Source organism: Salvelinus sp. IW2-2015, linkage group LG11 (assembly GCF_002910315.2).
Source record: "Salvelinus sp. IW2-2015 linkage group LG11, ASM291031v2, whole genome shotgun sequence".
NCBI classification, from domain to species: Eukaryota; Metazoa; Chordata; class Actinopteri; order Salmoniformes; family Salmonidae; genus Salvelinus; species Salvelinus sp. IW2-2015.
The window spans coordinates 36,206,693-36,227,987 of NC_036851.1; the positions used below are offsets into that span (position 1 = coordinate 36,206,693).

Here is a 21,295-nt window from a genome sequence, read left to right on the forward strand (position 1 = left end):
GGCGGGTCATGGTGGCCTGACGGCTCTGGCGGTCATGTGGCTGACGGCTCTGGCTGGTCATGGCTGGCTGGACGGCTCTGGCTGGTCATGGCTGGCTGGACGGCCTCTGGCTGGTCATGGCTGGCTGGACGGCTCTGGCTGGTCATGGCTGGCTGGACGGCTCTGGCTGGTCATAGGCTGGCTGGACGGCTCTGGCTGGTCATGGCTGGCTGGACGGCTCTGGCTGGTCATGGCTGGCTGGACGGCTCTGGCTGGTCATGGCTGGCTGGACGGCTCTGGCTGGTCATGGCTGGCTGGACGGCTCTGGTGGTCATGGCTGGCTGGACGGCTCTGGCTGGTCATGGCTGGCTGGACGGCTCTGGCTGGTCTGGCTGGCTGGACGGCTCTGGCTGTCCTGGCTGGCTGGACGGCTCTGCTGTCTGGCTGGCTGGACGGCTCTGGCTGGTCCTGGCTGGCTGGACGGCTTCTGGCTGGTCCTGCTGGCTGGACGGCTCTGGCTGGTCCTGGCTGGCTGGACGGCTCTGGCTGGTCCTGGCTGGCTGGACGGTCTGGCTGGTCTGGCTGGCTGGACGGCTCTGGCTGGTCCTGGCTGCTGGACGGCTCTGGCTGTCCTGGCTGGCTGGACGGTCTGGCTGGTCCTGGCTGGCTGGAGGCTCTGGCTGGTCCTGGCTGGCTGGACGGCTTCTGGCTGGTCTGGCTGGCTGGACGGCTCTGGCTGGTCCTGGCTGGCTGGACGGCTCTTCCTGGCTGGTTCTGGCTGGACGGCTCTGGCTGGTCCTGGCTGGACGGCTCTGGCCAGACGGACAACGCTGGCAGGCAGACAGTTCAGACAGCGCTGGCAGGCAGGCAGTTCAGACAGCGCTGGGAAGGCAGGCAGTTCAGACAGCGCTGGGAAGGCAGGCAGTTCAGACAGCGCTGGGAAGGCAGGCGTTCAGACAGCGCTGGGAAGGCAGGCAGTTCAGACTCAGGCTGCGCTGGAGAGGATGAAGGCTCTGACAGCGCTGGACAGGTTGGAGAGAGAACCGGAGACAGCCTGGTGCGGGGGGCTGCCACTGGAGGACTGGTACGTGGAGGTGCACCGGGTATACCGGACCGTGAAGGAGGACACGCGCTCTTGGCACCGAGCCTCCCAACCCTACCATGTTGAATGGTCCCCGTAGCCCGGCCAGTGCGGCAAGGTGGAATAGCCCGCACTGGGCCATGCTGGCGAACCGGGGCACCATCTGTAAGGCTGGTGCCATGTACGCCGGCCCGAGGAGACGCACTGGAGGCCAGATGCGTTGGGCCGGCTTCATGACATTCGCTCGATGCCCAACCTAGCCCGGCCAGTGCGGCAAGGTGGAATAGCCCGCACTGGTCTAAGCACGCGTACTGGGGACACCGTGCGCTTTACCGCATAACACGGTGTCTGACAGTACGACGCTCTGTCACTCCACGGTAAGCACGGGGAGTTGGCTCAGGTATCCTACCCGGCTTTGCCACACTCTGCGTGTGCCCCCCCCCTATAAATGTTTGGGTCTGACTCTCGGGCTCCAACCGCGTCGCCGCGCTGCCTCCTCATACCAGCGCCTCTCTGCCTTCGCTGCCTCAACTCCGCCTTGGGACGGCGATATTCTCCTGGCTGAACCCAGGGTCCTTTGCCGTCCAGGATCTCCTCCCAAGTCACGAGTCCTGTGTCCTCTGTTGCTGCTGTCGCTGCCCTTTTACACTCCGCTTGGTCTAGATTGGTGGGTGGTTCTGTAACGGTCGTCTTGTGGTGATGAGCGGACCAAGGCGCAGCGGGTGATGAATACATAATGATTTATTTAACAAAAACGAAACACGAAGAAACACTTGAGAAATCCAAAATAATAAACGAAGTCAAAGGACCTGACAAACGAACTTACAATATACGAAGAACCAGGAAACAGACTACATACACGAACGAACGAAAACGAAACAGTCCGTGTGGTGCGACATACACAGACACGAAAGAGACCCACCCACAACAAACAATGTGAAACAACCTTACTATATATGGTTCTCAATCAGAGGAGAACGTCAAACACCTGCCTCTGATTGAGAGCCATACAAGGTCAATTAACACTGACACTTAACATAGAACAACACCAGACTGCCACCCACAAAACACACACAGTAACCCCGGGCTGCCTAAGTATGATTTCTCAATCAGGGAAAACGATTTACAGCTGCTTCTGATTGAGAATCATACCCGGCCGAACACATTAGGCTAAGCCAGAGCCGTCAGCCAGCCATGACCCGCCAGAGCCGTCAGCCAGTCAGGATCCGCCAGAGCCAGCCAGCCAGGATCCGCCCCTCAGTCCGGTGCTGTCCCTCATTTTGGAGCTGTCCCTCATTTTGGAGCTGTGTATGTAGTCTGTTTCTGTTCGTGCGTTCTTCGTATATTGTAAGTTCGTTTGTTCAGGTCTGTTGACTTCGTTTATTATTTTGTAATTTCTCAAGTGTTCTTCGTGTTTCGTCTTTGTTTAAATAAATCATTATGTATTCATCACCCGCTGCGCCTTGGTCCGCTCATTCACCACAAGACGACCGTTACAGCGGGACAGTGTAAATTAAGCCGCTTACAAATTTCTCAACTTAATTCAATATTATCACTACCTTTTTAAAACCATATCTATATTTATTTCCCAAACACAATTCAACCCAATCACAATAACTTTTTTTTGTCTTTTAATCATTTTAAGCATCTTTTAACAGAGGTTTAACACCTAACAAACACTTTGTACTTTTTTAAAACACTTTTAACGTAGGCCATGCCCTGTTGTTACAGTACCTCATATCTCAGCGATAATGGCTGGGATGAAAACACGGCCATTGGCTCAATTTACCCGAAGGCCAAAAATGTGACTATTAGCTCACACATCTACTTGGATGCACTTCCATGCTAGGTTTAGTACCACATTTTTAGTACCACACATAGAGAACCCAACCGATTTATAGAACAATCTTAAAATGATCTGCTTTGGTTTAAATGCAAACATCATGAAACCTCTAACACAAATGTATTTGACTTGGTGAAAATCTGTTTTTTGGACATAATTTGCTTTCCACTTTTTCCATGGGGTTGCTTCCTTTACAGAATCCATGAAATTATAAACCTCGTCCTAAATATTTGGTCAAATTATACATTTTGTGTATGGTTCCCTAGAAACAAGGGTGACTCACCTTTGGTTCAACTTACCCCACTCTCCCCTAAGAGTTAGGCAAGATGGTAAATTAATTGTTATTGTGTTCATGGATATAATCTACTGCATGATTGCATCAATGCCTGGCAGTATTCAAGAATAAATTTGATTATGCTGTTGTTTTGCTTGCTAATCCTCAGGCAAAAGAAATGTGTAGTTTGTAGGCGAACACAGTAGCTCATAGCTTATGAACAGTACACAGTGCCTCAAGAAAGTATTCACACCCCTTGAGTTTTTCCACATTTTACTGTGTTACAGACTGAATAAAAAATTGATAAAATAGAGATTTGTTGTTACTGGCCTACACACAAAACCCCATAATACCATACTGGAATTATGTTTTTACACATTTTTACAAATTAATAAAAAATTCTAAGCTGAAAATGTATTGAGTCAATACGTATTCAACCCTATTGTTATAGCAAGACTAAATAAGTTCAGGAGTAAAAATGTGCTTAACAAGTTACATAAGTTGAATGGACTCCGTGTGCAATAATAGTGTTTAACCTGATTTTCGAATGTCTACATTATCTCTGTACCATACACATACAATTTTCGTAAAGGTCCTTCAGTTGAGCAGTGAACTTAGATTCAACCACAAAGACCAGTGGCACCTATTGGTAGATGGGTAAAAAACAAAAAAGCAGACACTGAATATCCCTTTGAGCATGGTGAAGTCATTCATTACATTTTGGATAGTGTATTAATACACCCAGTCACTACAAAGATACAGGGTCCTTCGTAAATGAGTTGCTAAAGAGGAAGGAAACCACTCAGGGACATAACCATAAGGCCAATGGTGACTTTAAAACAGTTACAGAGTTTAATGGCTGTGATATGAGAAAACAGAGGAAAGATCAAGGGAGTGAAGGTTATTTATAAAAAGGGTTAGATGGAGAAAATTGTTACTCTCTGAAATAAAAATGAATAGCCCTCCCTTTAGCTACACTGAACAAATATATAAACTCAACATGCAACAATTCCAAAGATTTTACTGAGTTACAGTTCATATAAGGAAATCAGTCAATTGAAATCAATTGAAATCAAATCAAATTGCATTTGTCACATGCACCAAATACAACAGGTACAGTAGACATTACAGTGAAATGCTTACCTACAGTTGAAGTTGGAAGTTTACATACACTTAGGTTGGAGTCATTAAAACTCATTTTTCAACCACTCCACAAATTTCTTGTTAACAAACTATAGTTTTGGCAAGTCGGTTAAGACATCTACTTTGTGCATGACACAAGTAAATTTTCCAACAATTGTTTACCAACAATTATTTAACTTATAATTCACTGTATCACAATTCCAGTGGGTCAGAAGTTTACATACACTAAGTTGAATGTGCCTTTAAACAGCTTGGATATTTCCAGAAAATGATGTCACGGCTTAAGAAGCTTCTGATAGGCTAATTGACATATTATGAGTCAATTGGGGGTGTACCTGTGGATGTATTTCAAGGCCTACCTTCAAACTCAGTGCGCAAGTATAACACCATGGGACCACATAGCCGTCATACCGCTCAGGAAGGAGACACGTTCTGTCTCCTAGAGATGAACATACTTTGGTGCGAAAAGTGCAAATCAATCCCAGAACTACAGCAAAGGACCTTGTGAAGATGCTGGAGGAAACAGGTACAAAAGTATCTATATCCACAGTAAAACAAGCCCTATATCGACATAACCTGAAAGGCTGCTCAGCAAGGAAGAAGCCACTGCTCCAAAACCGACATAAAAAAGCCAGACTACGGTTTGCAACTGCACATGGGGACAAAGATCGTACTTTTTGGAGAAATGTCCTCTGGTCTGATGAAACAAAAATAGAAATGTTTGGCCATAATGACCATCGTCAAGCCGAAGAACACCATCCCAAACGTGAAGCACAGGGGTGGCAGCATCATGTTGTGGGGGTGCTTTGCTGCAGGAGGGACTGGTGCACTTCACAAAATAGATGGCATCATGAGGTAGGAAATTTATGTTGATATATTGAAGCTACATCTCAGGACATCAGTCAGGATGTTAAAGCTTGGCCGCAAATGGGTCTTCCAAATGGACAATGACCCCAAGCATACTTCCAAAGTTGTGGTAACATGGCTTAAGGACAACAAAGTCAAGGTATTGGAGTGGCCATCACAAAGCCCTGACCTCAATCCTAAAGAAAATTTGTGGGCAGAACTGAAAAAGTGTGTGCGAGCAAGGAGGCCTACAAACCTGACTCAGTTACATCAGCTCTGTCAGGAGGAATGGGCCAAAATTAACCCAATTTATTGTGGGAAGTTTGTGGAAGGCTAACCGAAATGTTTGATCCTGTCAGGTTTCCAAAAGTGGTGAGTGAAGGAGTCAGGCGCAGAGAGCAGGGTAGTTCAAAAAGGACGTGGATTTAATGTTCCAAAATACCAGAGAGACGGTCACGCCACACACACAAGGGCGCGTAAAATCCCAGTCCAAACAAACAGGACTAAACAGAATAGGAACAGAACCACAAGAAATGAACGAAACACCACAAACAGAAAAACAAGCCCACACAAAAGTCGGCGGGCCAACTGGGTTTAAATAGCCCACAATTAAACCTAAACACCAAACAGGTGCAACAAATCAGACACAACAAAAATGAAACAGAAAAGGGGATCGGTGGCAGCTAGTAGGCCGGCGACGACGACCGCAGAGCGCCGCCCGAACGGGAAGAGGCACCATCTTCGGCGGGATTCGTGACAGATCCAAGTTATTAAACAATTTAAAAGCAATGCTACCAAATACTAATTGAGTGTATGTAAACTTCTGACCCACTGGGAATGTGATGAAAGAAATAAAAGCTGAAATAAATCATTCTCTCTACTATTATTCTGACATTTCACATTCTTAAAATAAAGTGGTGATCCTAATTTTTACTTGGATTAAATGTCAGGAATTTTTAAAAACTGAGTTTAAATGTATTTCGCCAAGGTGTATGTAAACTTCCGACTTCAACTGTACAAGCCCTTTTAACCAACAATGCAGTTTTAAGAAAAATAAATGTGAAGTGAAAAATAGATAAGTAAAAAATGTAAAATAAAAGTAACAAATAATTAAACAGCAGCAGTAAAATAATAATAGCGAGGCTATAGCAAGGCTATATACAGGGGTACCGGTACAGAGTCAATGTGCGGCGGCACCGGTTAGTCGAGGTAATTGAGGTAATATGTACATGTAGGTAGAGTTAAAGTGACTATGCATGGATAATTAACAGAGAGCAGCAGCAGCGTAAAATTACGGGGTGGGGGGAGTGCAATGCAAATAGTCTGGGTAGCTGTTTGATTAACTGATCAGGAGTCTTATGGCTTGGGGGTAGAACCTGTTAAGAAGCATTTTGGACCTAGATTTGGCCCTCTGGTACTGCTTGCCGTGTGATAGCAGAAAGAACAGTCTATGACTAGGGTGGCTGGAGTCGTTGACAATTTTTAGGGCCTTCCTCTGACACCGCCTGGTATAGAGGTCCTGGATGGTAGGAAGCTTGGTCCCAGTGATGTACTGGGCCGTACGCACTGTAGTGCCTCTGTAGTGCCTTGCTGTCAGAGGCCGAGCAGTTGCCATACCAGGGAGTGATGCAACCAGTCATGATGCTCTTGATGGTGCAGCTGTAGAACCTTTTGAGGATCTGAGGATCTGAGGACACTAGTCTATGGATTTCACATGACTGAGAATATGCATCTGTTGGTCAAAGATTATTTATTTTTTTACTTAGGGCTGTGGATCAGAAAACCAGTTAGTATCTGGTGTGACCACCATTTGCCTCATGCAGCGCGACACATCTCCTTTGCACAGAGTTGATCAGTCTGTTGATTGTGGCCTGTAGAATGTTGTTCTACCCTTCTTCAATGGCTGTGCGAAGTTGCTGGATATACGAGTTAGCTGGGACACGCTGTCCTACACATCGATCCAGAGCATCCCAAACATGCTCAATAGGTGACATGTCAGGTGAGTATGCAGACCATGGAAGAACAGAGGCATTTTCAGCTTCCAGGAATTGTGTACAGATCCATGCGACATGGGGCCATGCATTATCATGCTGAAACATGAGGTGATGACAGCAGATGAATGGCACAACAATGGGCCTCAGGATTTCATCACGGTATCTCTGTATATTCAAATTGCCATCGATAAAATACAACCGTGTTCATTGTCCATAGCTTATGCCTGTCCAATACCATAACCCCATTGGAGGCAGCTTATGGTAGAGAAATTTACATTAAATTCTCTGGCAACAGCTCCGGTGGACATTTCTGCAGTCATCATGCCAATTGCATATTCCCTCAAAACCTGAGACATCTGTGACATTGTGTCATGTGACAAAACTGCAGATTTTAGAGTGGCCTTCTATTGTCCTTAGCAGAAGGTGCACTTGTGTAATTATCATGCTGTTTAATCAGCTTCTTGATATGCCACACCTGTCAGGTTGATGGATTATCTTGGCAAAGGATAACAGGGATGTAAACACATTTGTGCACAAAATTTGAGTGAAATAATTTTTTTGTGCGTATGGAAAATTGCTGTGATCTTTTATTTCTGCTAATGAAACATGTAACAGACACTTTTCATGTTGCGTTTATATTTTTGTTCAGTATATTTTACCTAAACCCTTCCTGAACACTTGAAAAAAAGACAAGTGACCCTCCCCATACCCAAAATAATAACTAAAACAAAGTGGATAGCAGAGAACATATCTACCATTTACCCTCACTTCTTAGACAGACAGGAGCCTTAGATATACAGTTTTATAAAGTGTTCTTTGTCCAAAATAATTACATGGCAATGCAAGAATCTTGATAGTGATCAGGGCTGTAGGCCAGAAGGTTGTGGTTTGGCAGATAACCATGGACAAGAGTAGGGGTGGGAAGATCTCCTTTATAGTAAAAGCATTGCATAAATCTATTGTCGTATTTGCAGGTCCGAGAAAAAATAGCCTTCAATGAACATTTCATGCAATTCTACGTCATTTTACATATAAGCAGACATTTTTTTAATACCACATAAATTACAGGCTAAGAATTACAGGCTAAGAATGAACAGAAAGATAGGCCTATGTGTTCATCTTATCATATTTCTCCAATGCCAAATCATTGTGTCTTGTTTGCAAAAAAAATGTCCCTGTTTGCAAATGATTAAATCTGAGAAGTCATTAGGAATCTGAGCATGGTACCTTCAAACGTAAGGCCTACCTTTCCACTGAGGAGAAGCTGCCTCCAGGTGTGGATTCTATTTCTCAAAATCTATTATTTGTATTTGTATTTATTAGGGATCCCCATTTGCCAAGGCAGCAGCTACTCTTCCTGGGGTCCAAACACATTAAAGCACTTACATTACATATAAAACGAAAGATAAAACAGTACAATATAACATTACTACACCACTACATATCGACAGAAAAATACCACTGTACAACAATATTACAATGTATGCGTATGCATGTATCTGTACCTTTGTGTCTGTCTCTTCACAGTCCCCGCTGTTCCATAAGGTGCGCCTCCCATAGTCTGTTCTGGACTGGTGGATTGTGAAGAGCCCTCTGGTGGCATGTCTTGTGGGGTATGCATGGGTGTACAGCTCATACACCTTTTGCCAGTAGTTTAACTTCTCTAGGATAGGGGGCAGCATTTTCACGTTTGGATGAAAAGCATACCCAAATTCAACTGCCAGCTACTCATCCCCAGAAGATAAGATATGCATATTATTAGTGGATTTGGATAGAAAACACTCTGACGTTTCTAAAACTGTTTGAATCATGTCTGTGAGTATAACAGAACTTATTTAGCAGGCGAAACACCGAGGACAAACCATTCAGATTTTTTTTTTTGAGGTCACTCTCTTTTCAATGGATTTTCATTGGGAATACAGATTTCAATTTGACCTTCTTGCAGTTCATACCACTTCCACTGGATGTCAACAGTCTTTAGAAATTGGTTGAGAGTTTTTCCTTTGTGTAATGAAGAAGTACGGCCATCTTGAACGAGGGTCACTCGAAGTGTCCTGTTTGTTAGAGGCGCATGACCAGAAGGCTAGCTACAGTTTGTTCTAATCCTGTATTGAACACAGATCATCCCGTCTTCAATTTTATCGATTATTTACATAAAAAATACCTAAAGTTGTATTACAAAAGTAGTTTGAAATGTTTTGGCAAAGTTTACAGGTAACTTTGAGATATTTTGTAGTCACGTTTCACAAGTTGGAACCGGTGTTTTTCTGGATCAAACGCGCCAAATAAATTGACATTTTGGATATATATCGACGGAATTAATCGAATAAAAGGACCATTTGTGATGTTTATGGGACATATTGGAGTGCCAACAACAGAAGCACGTTTTGTGTCGCGCCTGCAGGGTTGAAATATGCTTCTCTCTCTTTGTTTACTGTGGTGCTAACTCAGATAATAGCATAGTTTGCTTTCGCCGAAAAGCCTATTTGAATTCTGACATGTTGGCTGGATTCACAACCAGTGTAGCTTTAATTTGGTATCTTTCATGTGTGATTTAATTTTTATTACATTTTTATTATGATTTTTATAGTAATTTATTTGAATTTGGCGCTCTGCATTTTCTCTGGCTTTTGGCCAAGTGAGACAGTAGCGTCCCGCCTAAACTCAGATTTTTGAATATAAATATGAACCTTACCGAACAAAACATACATGTATTGTGTAACATGAAGTCCCATGAGTGTCATCTGATGAAGATCATCAAAGGTTAGTGATTAATTTTAACTCTATTTCTGCATTTTGTTACTCCTCTCTTTGGCTGGAAAAATGGCTGTGTTTTTGTGTGGCTATGTACTGACCTAACATAATCGCAAGGTGTGCTTTCGCCGTAAATCCTCTTTGAAATCAGACATGTTGTCTGGATTCACAACAAGTGTAGCTTTAATTTGGTGTCTTTCATGTGTGATTTCATGAAAGTTAGATTTTTATATAGTAATTTATTTGAATTTGGCGCTCTGCATTTTTACTGGCTTTTGGCCAAGTGGGACGTTAGCGTCCCACATATCCCAGAGAAGTTAAGAAGCCTAGGCGTCCCGCTAGCGGGACAACTTCCGGTGAAACTGGAGGGCGCGCAATTCAAATAAATGAACATAACAATTATGGATATTAAACATTTAGGTACACACAAGTGCTTTATATCGGTTGAAAGCTTAAATTCTTGTTAATCTAACTGCACTGTCCGATTTACAGTAGCTATTACAGCGAAAACATGCCATGCGGTTGTTTGAGGACGGCGCCCCACATCAAAATATTTTTCCACCGGCACAGGTTTCATAAATTCACAAATAGCGATTAAATATTCACTTACTTTTTGAAAATCTTTCTCTAATTTGTCATTGAAAGGGTCCCAGCTATAACATGTAGTGTTGTTTTGTTAGATAAAATCCTTCTTTATATCCCAAAAAGTCTGTTTAGTTGGCGCCATCGATTTGATTAATCCACTCGCTCAACATGCAGCGAAAGGAATCCGAAAATCTACCACTAAACTTTGTTTCAACAAGTTAAAATAAATTTCTGTCTACTCCTCAGATACCCTAAAATGTAATCAAACTATAATATTTTTTACGGAAAGACACACACTTTAGCAGGTGTGTCCTCTCTTCATGGCGCGCACAAACACGAATTTCCAAGACTCTGTCCCTGTACTGAAACTGATATTTCTTATTCGTTTTGGAAGTTACAAGCCTGAAACCTTGAACATAGACTGCTGACACCCTGTGGAAGCCATAGGAATTGCATCCTGGGAGCTAATTTTCAGTATGCCCTTATAATTGCCAATGTAAGTGCATGGTCTCTCTCAACAACAAAAAATCTGATTGATTTTTATTTGGATTTTCTCCTACCATATCTATTGTGTTATATTATCCTACATTATATTATAATTTCTACAAACTTCAAAGTGTTTTCTTTCCAATGGTACCAATTATATGCATATCCTGGATTCAGGGCCTGAGCAACAGGCAGTTTACTTTGGGCACGTCATTCAGGTGGAAATATAGAAAAAAGGGGCATAGCCCTAAGAAGATTTATTAAGCAGACAGCTCGGTACATTCAGCTTGTTAACACTTCTTACAAAAACAAGTAGTGAATGTCAATCTCTCTTCCACTTTGAGCCATGAGAGATTGACATGCATATCATTAATGTTAGCTCTCCGTGTACTTTTAAGGGCCAGCCATGCTGTCCTGTTCTGAGCCAACTGCAATTTTCCTAAGTCCCTCTTTGTGGCACCTGACCACATTCCTGAACAGTAGTCTAGGTGCGACAAAACTAGGGCCTGTAGGACCTGCCTTGTTGATCATGTTGTTAAGAAGGCAGAGCAGTGCTTTATTATGGACAGACTTCTCCGCATCTTAGCTACTGTTGTATCAATATGTTTTGACCATGACAGTTTTCAATCCAGGGTTACTCCAAGAAGTTTAGTCACCTCAACTTGCTCAATTTCCTCATTTTTTATTACGAGATGTAGTAGAGGTTTAAGGTTCAATTAATGATTTGTCCCAAATACAATATGTAGGACTAACTTATTCCTTGCCACCCGACTCTGAAAATAACTGCAGCTCTTTGTTAAGTGTTGCAGTAATTTCAGTTGCTGACGTATATTGTTGAGTCATCCGCATACATAGACACTCTGGCTTTACACAAAGCCAGTTGTAAGTCATTAGTAAAGATTGAAAAAAGGGCTCTAAACAGCTACCCTGGAGAATTGATATTTAAGTGGATTATGTTGGAGGGTTACATTAAAGAACACCCTCTGTTCTGTTAGACAAGTAACTCTTTATCCACAATATAGCAGGGGGTGTAAAGCCATAACACATATGTTTTCCAGCAGCAGACTATGATCGATAATGTCAAAAGCCGCACTGAAGTCTAACAAAACAGCCCCCACAATATTTTTATAATCAATATATCTCAGCCAATCATCAGTCATTTGTGTAAGTGTTGACCTTTTTGAATGTCTTTCCCTATAAGCGTGCTGAAAGTCTGTTGTCAATTTGTTTACTGTAAAATAGCATTGTATCTGGTCAAACACCATTTTCCCCAAAACTTTACTAAGGGTTGGTAACAGACTGATTGGTCAGCTATTTGAGCCAGTAAAGGGGGCTTTACTATTATTGGGTTGCGTAATGACTTTTGCTTTCCTCCAGGCCTGAGGGCACACACTTTCTAGTAGGCTTAAATTGAAGATGTGGCAATATCGTCTGCTATTATCCTCAGTAATTTTCCATCCATATTGTCAGACCCCGGTGGTTTGTCATTGTTGATAGACCAAAAAAATAAATCACTTCTTCCACGCTCACTTTACAGTATTCAAAAGTCCAGTGCTTGTCTTTCAGAATTTGGTCAGATATACTTGGATATGTAGTGTCAGCGTTTGTTGCTGGCATGTCATGACTAAGTTTGATTATCTTGCCAATGAAAAAGTAATTAAAATAGTTGCCAAAATCAGTGGGTTTTGTAATGAATGAGCCATCTGATTCAATGAATGAGTTTGACTTTTATCCCTGTCACGATCGTCTTGCTGAGAGAGAGTGGACCAAGGTGCAGCGTGTGCAAAATACATTCTCTTTTATTTTAGAGAAAAGGAAAAACACGCAACGAACACTTTAACAAACTGAAACCAAAACAACAAACGATCGTGAAGCTAAAGACGTAAGTGCACACACAAGCTACAAACGTACAACATAGACAATTACCCACATTAACCTAGTGCCTATGGCTGTCTTAAATATGGCTCCCAATCAGAGACAATTAATGACATCTGTCTCTGATTGAGAACCATTCAGGCAACCATAGACACAGCTAGACACCTACACTAAACACAAATCCATCTACTCTACTTAACCCGCTAAACCATACAACCACCCTAGACAATACAAAAACACATACATTCCCCATGTCACACCCTGACCTAACTAAAATAATAAAGGAAACAAAGAATACTAAGGCCAGGGCGTGACAATCCCAAAATCTCATTTAAGGTGGTCCAAAGCTTCTTACTATCATTCTTTACATCATTTATTTTGGTTTCATAGTATAGTTTATTTTTAATTTTTGTTTAGTTTAGTCACATAATTTCTTAATTTGCAATACATTGGCCAATCGATTGGGCTGCCAGACTTATTTGCCATACTGTACCTTTTGCCTCACCCTTCTCAAACATACCATTTTTCAATTACTCATCAATCCAAGGGAATTTAACAGTTTTTACAGTCATTATCTTAATGGGTGCATGCTTATTAGTAACTGGAATAAGCAATTCCATAAATGTGTCAAGTGCAGCGTCTGGTTGCTCGTCATTACACACCACAAATAACATCAGAATCACTACAAAACGTATTGTATGACTATGTTAGGCCTAGCCTTTGGTTTTCCGAGATATGGCTACTAAATTGTGATCACTACATCCTATGGATTTGGATACCGCTTTAAAGCACATTTCTGCAGCATTAGTAAAGATGTGATCAACACATGATGATTTAAATCCTGTGCTATTTGTAACTACCCTGGTAGGTTGACTGACAACCTGAACCAGGTTGTAGGCACTGGTTACAGTTTTACGTTTTTTCTTGAGTGGGCAGCTTGATGAAAGACAGTCAATTTTCAGGTCTCTCCAGAGATGCACTGTATGTGACACAAGAGGTAAACAATGGTTTTCCATAAATAGAATCAATCTAGGGAGTAGTGATCTCATAAGATAATTGAATAGACCTCACATAGCGGTGGGACTAATTATCTCACACGCTCTGGCAGAGAAGCAGCCTATATGAGCACTTTAACAGTAGCCTAAACGTACAGTTGACGTATCCATCACCAATAAATGAATGAATTTGAGAGATCATAGGCTGGTTTCTGCTGCAAACATGGTTTTATTAGCCTACCAGAAATGCTACAAAAACAGGTTTGTGATAGGCCTTCAATTAAAACGTTTCACTTGTTATATCATAATAATAACAAATAATTACTAACCTTACTATTGTTCGCAAGCTGACAGCAACCGATTAGGCTATTTCAAATACTTCAAGCTATCGGGAGTAAGATATTCTGAGGTGCGCATGGATTATTTGGACAAGTCGTTTTTATTAGTAGGAATAAGTTTAACTAATGTCTAATTGTTGAGTCTTTGGTAAAAAAAAAGTGTCACAATTCATAGGGGTATATTTACCAATCATGCATTCTGCCTAACCTGGGCCCAGTTTCCCGATGGTGATGGGATTTAGTCTTACCAGTGTTTTAACGATGCATCGTTTCTACAACACCGAAGATGTAATGTGTTTCCCAAAACACCATGCAGAGAAAACATTTGCTAAATGCGTCGTTGAGGCATGTATCGATACTGATAGGATCGTAAGAAAGGGACAGCTGCTCTCAGATGTTTTATTTTTTTATTTTACCTTTACAAGTCAGTTTAGATTTTTTTTTTTTTTACAATGACAGCCTACCCCAGATGACACTGGGCCAATTGTGCACAGCCCTATGGGACTCCCAATCACTGCCAGATGTGATACAGCCTGGATTTGAACCAGGGACTGTAATGACACCTCTTGCACTGAGATGCAGTTCATTAGAACGCTGCGCCACTCGAGAGCACAAATCAGATCAGCTTTCTCCATCAAAATATTACTTTAACATTATAATTATTTTACAATACTGAGGACGGATCGGCTCCCAGAGAGAAGCAGTATTACCATCCGTTGGCTGCAAATACTGACAGTTTATTCTAATGCTTACCCAATAAACTGCACTAAATCACTGATTTGTCACATCATTGCACACGTGTTAGGCTACACATCCTGAAACATAGAGACAAAAGTAGCCTACAAGTAGCAAAATATAACTACATTTATTGAACAAGAAATTCATAATATGATTGAAATAAGTCTATAGCCTTTACTGTTTATATTTGAATGCAGTCATCTCGGTTTTCATTTGAACCATCTTTTTATACAATGCTTGTTTGTATCAATTGCAAAGGCAACTTTAGATTTGTAGTCAGCTTTGTTCTGAAGTTATTGGCAGTCACAAAGAGACGGATTAACCATGTGTTTCTATGTTTAGCGGAGATCTTATACAGTGCATTCGGAAATTATTCAGACCCTTTGACTTTTTCCAGATTTTGCTAAGTTACAGCCTTATTCTAAAATTGATTAAATTGATTATTTTCCTCATCAATCTACACACAATACCCCATAATGACAAAGCAAAAACAGTTTGTTAGAATTTTTTGCAAGTGTATTAAACATAAAAAACTGAAATATCACATTTACATTAGTATTCAGACCCTTTACTCAGTACTTTGTTGAAGCACCTTTAGCCACGATTACAGCCTTGAGTCTTCTTGGGTATGACGCTAGAGGCTTGGCACACCTGTATTTGGGGAGTTTCTCCCATTCTTCTCTGCAGATCCTCTCAAGCTCTGTCGGGTTGGATGGGGAGCGTCACTGTGCAGCTATTTTCAGGTCTTTCCAGAGATGTTCGATCTGTTTCAAGTCCGGGCTCTGGCTGGGCCACTCATAGACATTTAGAGACTTGTCCTGAAGCCACTCCTGCGTTGTCTTGGCTGTGTGCTCAGGTCGCTGTATTGTTGGAAGGTGAACCTTCGCCCCCAGTCTGAGGTCCTGAGTGCTCTGGATCAGGTTTTCATCAAGGATCCCTCTGTACTTTGCTCGGTCTCCCAGTCCTTGCAGCTGAAAAACATCCCCACAAGATGATGCTGCCACCACAATGCTTCACCATAAGGATGGTGCCAGGTTTCCTCCAGACTTGACACTTGGCAATCAGGCCAAAGAGTTCAATCTTGGTTTCATCAGACCAGATAATCTCGTTTCTCATGGTCTGAGAATCCTTTAGGTGCCTTTTGGAAAACTCCAAGCAAATTTCATGTGCCTTTTACTAAGTAGAGGTTTTCCGCCTGGCCACTCCACCATAAAGGCCTGATTGGTGGAGTGCTGCAGAGATGGTTGTCCTTCTCGAGCTCTGTCAGAGTGTCTATCGGGTTCTTGGTCACCTCCCTGACTTAGGCCCTACCCCCCGATTGTTCAGTTAGGCCGAGCGACCAGCTCTTGGAAGAGTCTTGGTGGTTCCTAACTTCTTTCATTTAAGAATGATGGAGGCCATCGGGGTCTTGGGGGCCTTCAATGCTACAGCTATTTTTTGGTAACCTTCCCCAGATCTGGGCCTCGACACAATCCTGTCTCGGAGCTCTACAGACAATTCCTTTGTCCTCATGGCTTGGTTTTTGCTCTGACATGCACTGTCAATATGGGACCTTATACAGTTGAAGTCGGAAGTTTACATACACCTTAGCCAAATACATTTAAACTCAGTTTTTCACAATTCCTTACATTTAATCCAAGTAAAAATTCCCTGTCTTAGGTCAGTTAGGATCACCACTTTATTTTAAGAATGTGAAATGTCAGAACAATATTAGAGAGGATTTATTTCAGCATTTATTTATTTCATCACATTCCCAGTGGGTCAGAAGTTTGCATACACTCAATTAGTATTTGGTAGCATTGCCTTTAAATTGTTTAACTTGGGTCAAACGTTTCGGATAGCCTTCCACAAGCTTCCCACAATAAGTTGGGTGAATTTTGACCCATTCCTCCTGACAGAGCTGGTGTAACTAAGTCAGGTTTGTAAGTCTTGCTCGCACACGCTTTTTCAGTTCCGCCCACAAATTTTCTTTAGGATTGAGGTCAGGGCTTTGTGATGGCCACTCCAATACCTTGACTTTGTTGTCCTTAAGCCATTTTGCCACATCTTTGGAAGTATGCTTGGGGTAATTGTCCATTTGGAAGACCCATTTGCGACCAAGCTTTAACTTCCTGACTGATGTCTTGAGATGTTGCTTCATTATATCCACATATTTTTCCTACCTCATGATGCCATCTATTTTGTGAAGTGAACCAGTCCCTCCTGCAGCAAAGCACCCCCACAACATGATGCTGCCACCCCCGTGCTTCACGGTTGGGATGGTGTTCTTCGGCATGCAAGCCTCCCCTTTTTTCCTCCAAACATAACGATGGTCATTATGGCCAAACACTTCTATTTTTGTTTCATCAGACAAGAGGACATTTCTCCAAAAAGTACGATCTTTGTCCCCATGTGCAGTTGCAAACCGTAATCTTGCTTTTTTAAGGTGGTTTTGGAGCAGTGGCTTCTTCCTTGCTGAGCGGCCTTTCAAGTTATGTCGATATAGGACTCGTTTTGCGTCTCTAGGAGACAGAACACATTTTTGACGTCTTGGCTGATTTCCTTTGATTTTCCCATGATTTCAAGCAAAGAGGCACTGAGTTTGAAGGTAGGCCTTGAAATACATCCACAGGTACATCTCCAATTGACTCAAATGATGTCAATTAGCCTATCAGAAGCTTCTAAAGGCATGACATAATTCTCTGGAATTTTCCAAGCTGTTTAAAGACACAGTCAACTTAGTGTATGTTAACTTCTGGCCCACTGGAATTGTGATACAGTAAATTATAAGTGAAATAATCTGTCTGTAAACAATTGTTGGAAAATTACTTGTATCATGCACAAAGTAGATGTCCTAACCAACTTGCCAAAACTATAGTTTGTTAACAAGAAATTTGTGGAGTGGTTGAAAAACGAGTTTTAATGACTCCAACCTAAGTGTATGTAAACTTCCGACTTCAACTGTATATACAGGCGTGTGCCTTTCCAAATCACGTCCAATCAATAGATTTGACCACAGGTGAACTTCAGTCAAGTTGTAGAAACATCTCTAGGGTCATCATGGGATCAGGATGCACCTGAGATAAATTTTGAGTCTCATAGCAAAGGGTCGGAATACTTACGTATGTTTAAAAAAAAAGATTTAATAAATGTGCAAACATTCCTTTAAAAAAACAGTTTTTGCTTTGTCATTATGAGGTATTGTGTGTAGATTGATGAAGATAATTTTTTATTTAATCCATTTTAGAATAAGGCTGTAATGTAACAAAATGTGGAAAAAGTAAAGGGGTCTGAATACTTTCTGAATGCACTTAATGTATAAAGTGACGCAGGAGTGCAAAAAAAGCATCTAATGACTCACTTACAGATGTAGGATCTTAATTTGAGCTAGTTTGCTGCATCAGGAAAATAATCCTTTAGCAACAGGAAATTTGAATTTTTATGTGGATTATAATTAAAACCTCTTAGATCGGAGATCTCGCTAGCGGGATCAAATTCGACAACATCCGGTGAAATCGGAGCGCACCAAATTCAAAATACAAAATCGTGATATTTAACATTCATGAAAATACAAGTGTCACACATGATTCTTTAGCTTAGAATCTTGGTATTCGAACTGCGTTGTCAGATTTCAAAAAGGCTTTATGGCGAAAGCATAGAATTTGATTGTCTGAGGACAGCGCCTCACATTAGCATATTTTCCAAACCAGCACAGGCATCACGAAATAACAAATAGCGATAAAATAAATCACTTACTTTTGAAGATCTTCCTCTGTTTGCAATCCCAAGGGTCCCAGCTACACAATGAATGGTCATTTTGTTCGATAAAGTCCTTCTTTATATCCCAAAAACACAGTTTAGTTGGCGCAATTGAATTCAATAATCCAGTCTTTCAACATGCATACAAAGGATTCCCAAAAATGACCAGCAAAGTTCGTCCAAACGAGTCAAACAATGTTTTTTATTAATCCTCAGATTGTCTAATATCTAAATAAATTATAATATTTCAGATGGAGATTACTATGTTCAATAGCAAAGGAAAAGAACAAAGAGCGCCCACGTTCACGTGCGCAAGAAGACTACTTTTGCCCTGGCGCTCAACTTGGAAAGACTACAGATACTTCTTCATTTTTCAACAAAACAAGCCTAAAACCTTGTATAAAAACTTTTGACATCTACTGGAAGCCATAGGAACTGCAATCTGGGAGGCGGAAATGAGATCTTTCAATAGCATTGCATTGGAAGTCATTCTGAGCTCAATTGTTTTTATTTCCAGCAATTTAACAACGCTCCTACGAAGGTTTTAACGATGAACTTAGCCTTAAGATGCTTTTGGGCCTTTTTTTGGGGATATCACAAAGAAGATTCATCCAGTCCCTTTGGAAATTTCAATAATTAAACAGTATTTTTGGGACTGCAGATTACCAGTGTGGAGCTGTATTTATCACCAGTAATCTGTGTTCTCTTGTACAGTAACAGCACCTCCCTTGTCCACTGGGCGGATGACTATATACTGTATTTGTCATTCTGGAGATTTAAGGGCTTGTTTCTCAGAGCTGGTAAAGTTATTTCTGACATTTCCTATTGCCTTTAGCTTGGATATGTCTTTACGCACCAGTCTGTAGTACGTATTCACAGCTGGATAAATAGGACCTGGTGGAATAAACATAGCTGGCGCCCTAAACACACTTTTTGTGGGGACGAAGGGGTTGCAAACTCTAAAGAACAGTTTCAGATGCAACGTGAGTATGAATTAGTTGTCACACCCTGATCTGTTTCACCTGTCCTTGTGCTTGTCTCTACCCCCCTCCAGGTGTCACCCATCTTCCCTATTATCCCCTGTGTATTTATGCCTGTGTTCTCTGTCTGTTTTTTTGCCAGTTCCTCTTTTTCGTTCAAGCTTACCAGCCTTTTTCCTGTCAGCTCCTATCGTTTCCCAGCCTCTCTTTGCTAGTCCTCCCGGTTTTGACCTTTGCCTGTCCTGACCCTGTACCCTCCCGCCTGACCTCTCTGCCTGACCCTGAGCCTGCCTGCCATCCTGTACCTTTGCTCCACCTCTGGATTACTGAACCCTGCCTGTCCCTGAGTCCGCCTGCCGTCCTGTATCTTTTCCTTACCCTGGTTTATCAACTTCTGCCTGTCTTGACCTGTCTTTGCCTGCCCCTGTTGCTACAATAAACAGGGTTACTTCGACAGTCTGCATCTGGGTATTACCTTGATTCCTGGTATTAGTAGTCGAAACACGTTGCAGTTGTGTGTCCTGATATTCAGGCTGATTTGCTCCTATATTTATTATTTTGTATATATTTTCTATAAATCGTTCACTAAAGTTTACTGCACCATACTGGCCGCCTACTTATTTGCATTCTCCAATAAAAAAAATTGCAGAATAGACACTGTAAGAAATATCCACATTTTTGAGAATTAGCATCCACACATGGGGGCAGCTTCATCTCAATGTATTTTTCCATTTTAGATTTGTGTATTTTTGTCTTTCTAATAATATTTCGTTTTTCGTATGGATTTCCCACGCTAAATGCACATATGAAACTTGTTGGTGCTTGCTTCTGTACCCAAATCATTTAAAAATATTTATTCCACTTTATTCATGAAAATGAGCTGACACTGCCCTTTATTATTTACGATTTATTTCTGATATTTTAGCTTAATTAAATTGATTTATATTAGGGTGTTTCTATTCCAAGAACATTAGCCTATGTATTGCCTACCTAAAATATCCGTTAATACATTTTATGTCCTTCATAATAGAAACCACAAATCCTAATGTTAAAATATAAACTAGAAATAGGCTACTGTGGGTGTGGTAGGCTAAATAATTACAACTGAATAGGCCTAATTAAAATAATATTGATAAAGGAAACACAACATTTGAGGCAGAGCATGTCCAGAGCTTGTGGCTGAGTAGTATCAGAGTGAAATTGGAGCTGGAGAGAAGGCCAACAWTTTTTTTTAAATGTGCTCAATTATGCTCTGCTTCTCTCTCTGCACTTGCCCAATTACATGCTCTGGCATTCAAAAGCTGCCCTGAAGAACTGGCAGTCATATCAATGGATGGAATCAGCGAATGAATGGCTGCAGCAAACATTACATTGTCTGACAAGGTGCATAACAAATTAGGCATTATTAGACAAAATAGCAATTATCTCGTTTGAACAACTTCGTATCTTGTTTGAACAACTTAGCAAAAACAGTTCAGTAAATCATTGAAATTATATATTAAGTCAATCAAATGAGATACTAAGTCATTTTAACGAGATACTAAGTCGTTCAAACAAGATAGTTCCAAGAGTCAACTTTTTTTTATGGGGGAGGGGGAGTCTTGGGCTTCAGGGCGTTCCATATTTGACCGTTTCAGGAAACTTGG

At 41.5% G+C, this 21,295-nt stretch overlaps 2 protein-coding genes across 2 annotated transcripts in view; one reads left to right on the forward strand and one right to left on the reverse strand.

The window, feature by feature from the left end:
• LOC111970299 (haloacid dehalogenase-like hydrolase domain containing 3) overlaps positions 1 to 21,295 on the reverse strand; it is a 354,076-nt gene that overhangs the window by 306,844 nt on the left and 25,937 nt on the right. The gene's annotated exons all lie outside the window — the stretch shown is intronic.
• Positions 1 to 21,295, forward strand: part of LOC111970707 (green-sensitive opsin-2-like) — a 29,021-nt gene that overhangs the window by 1,407 nt on the left and 6,319 nt on the right. The gene's annotated exons all lie outside the window — the stretch shown is intronic.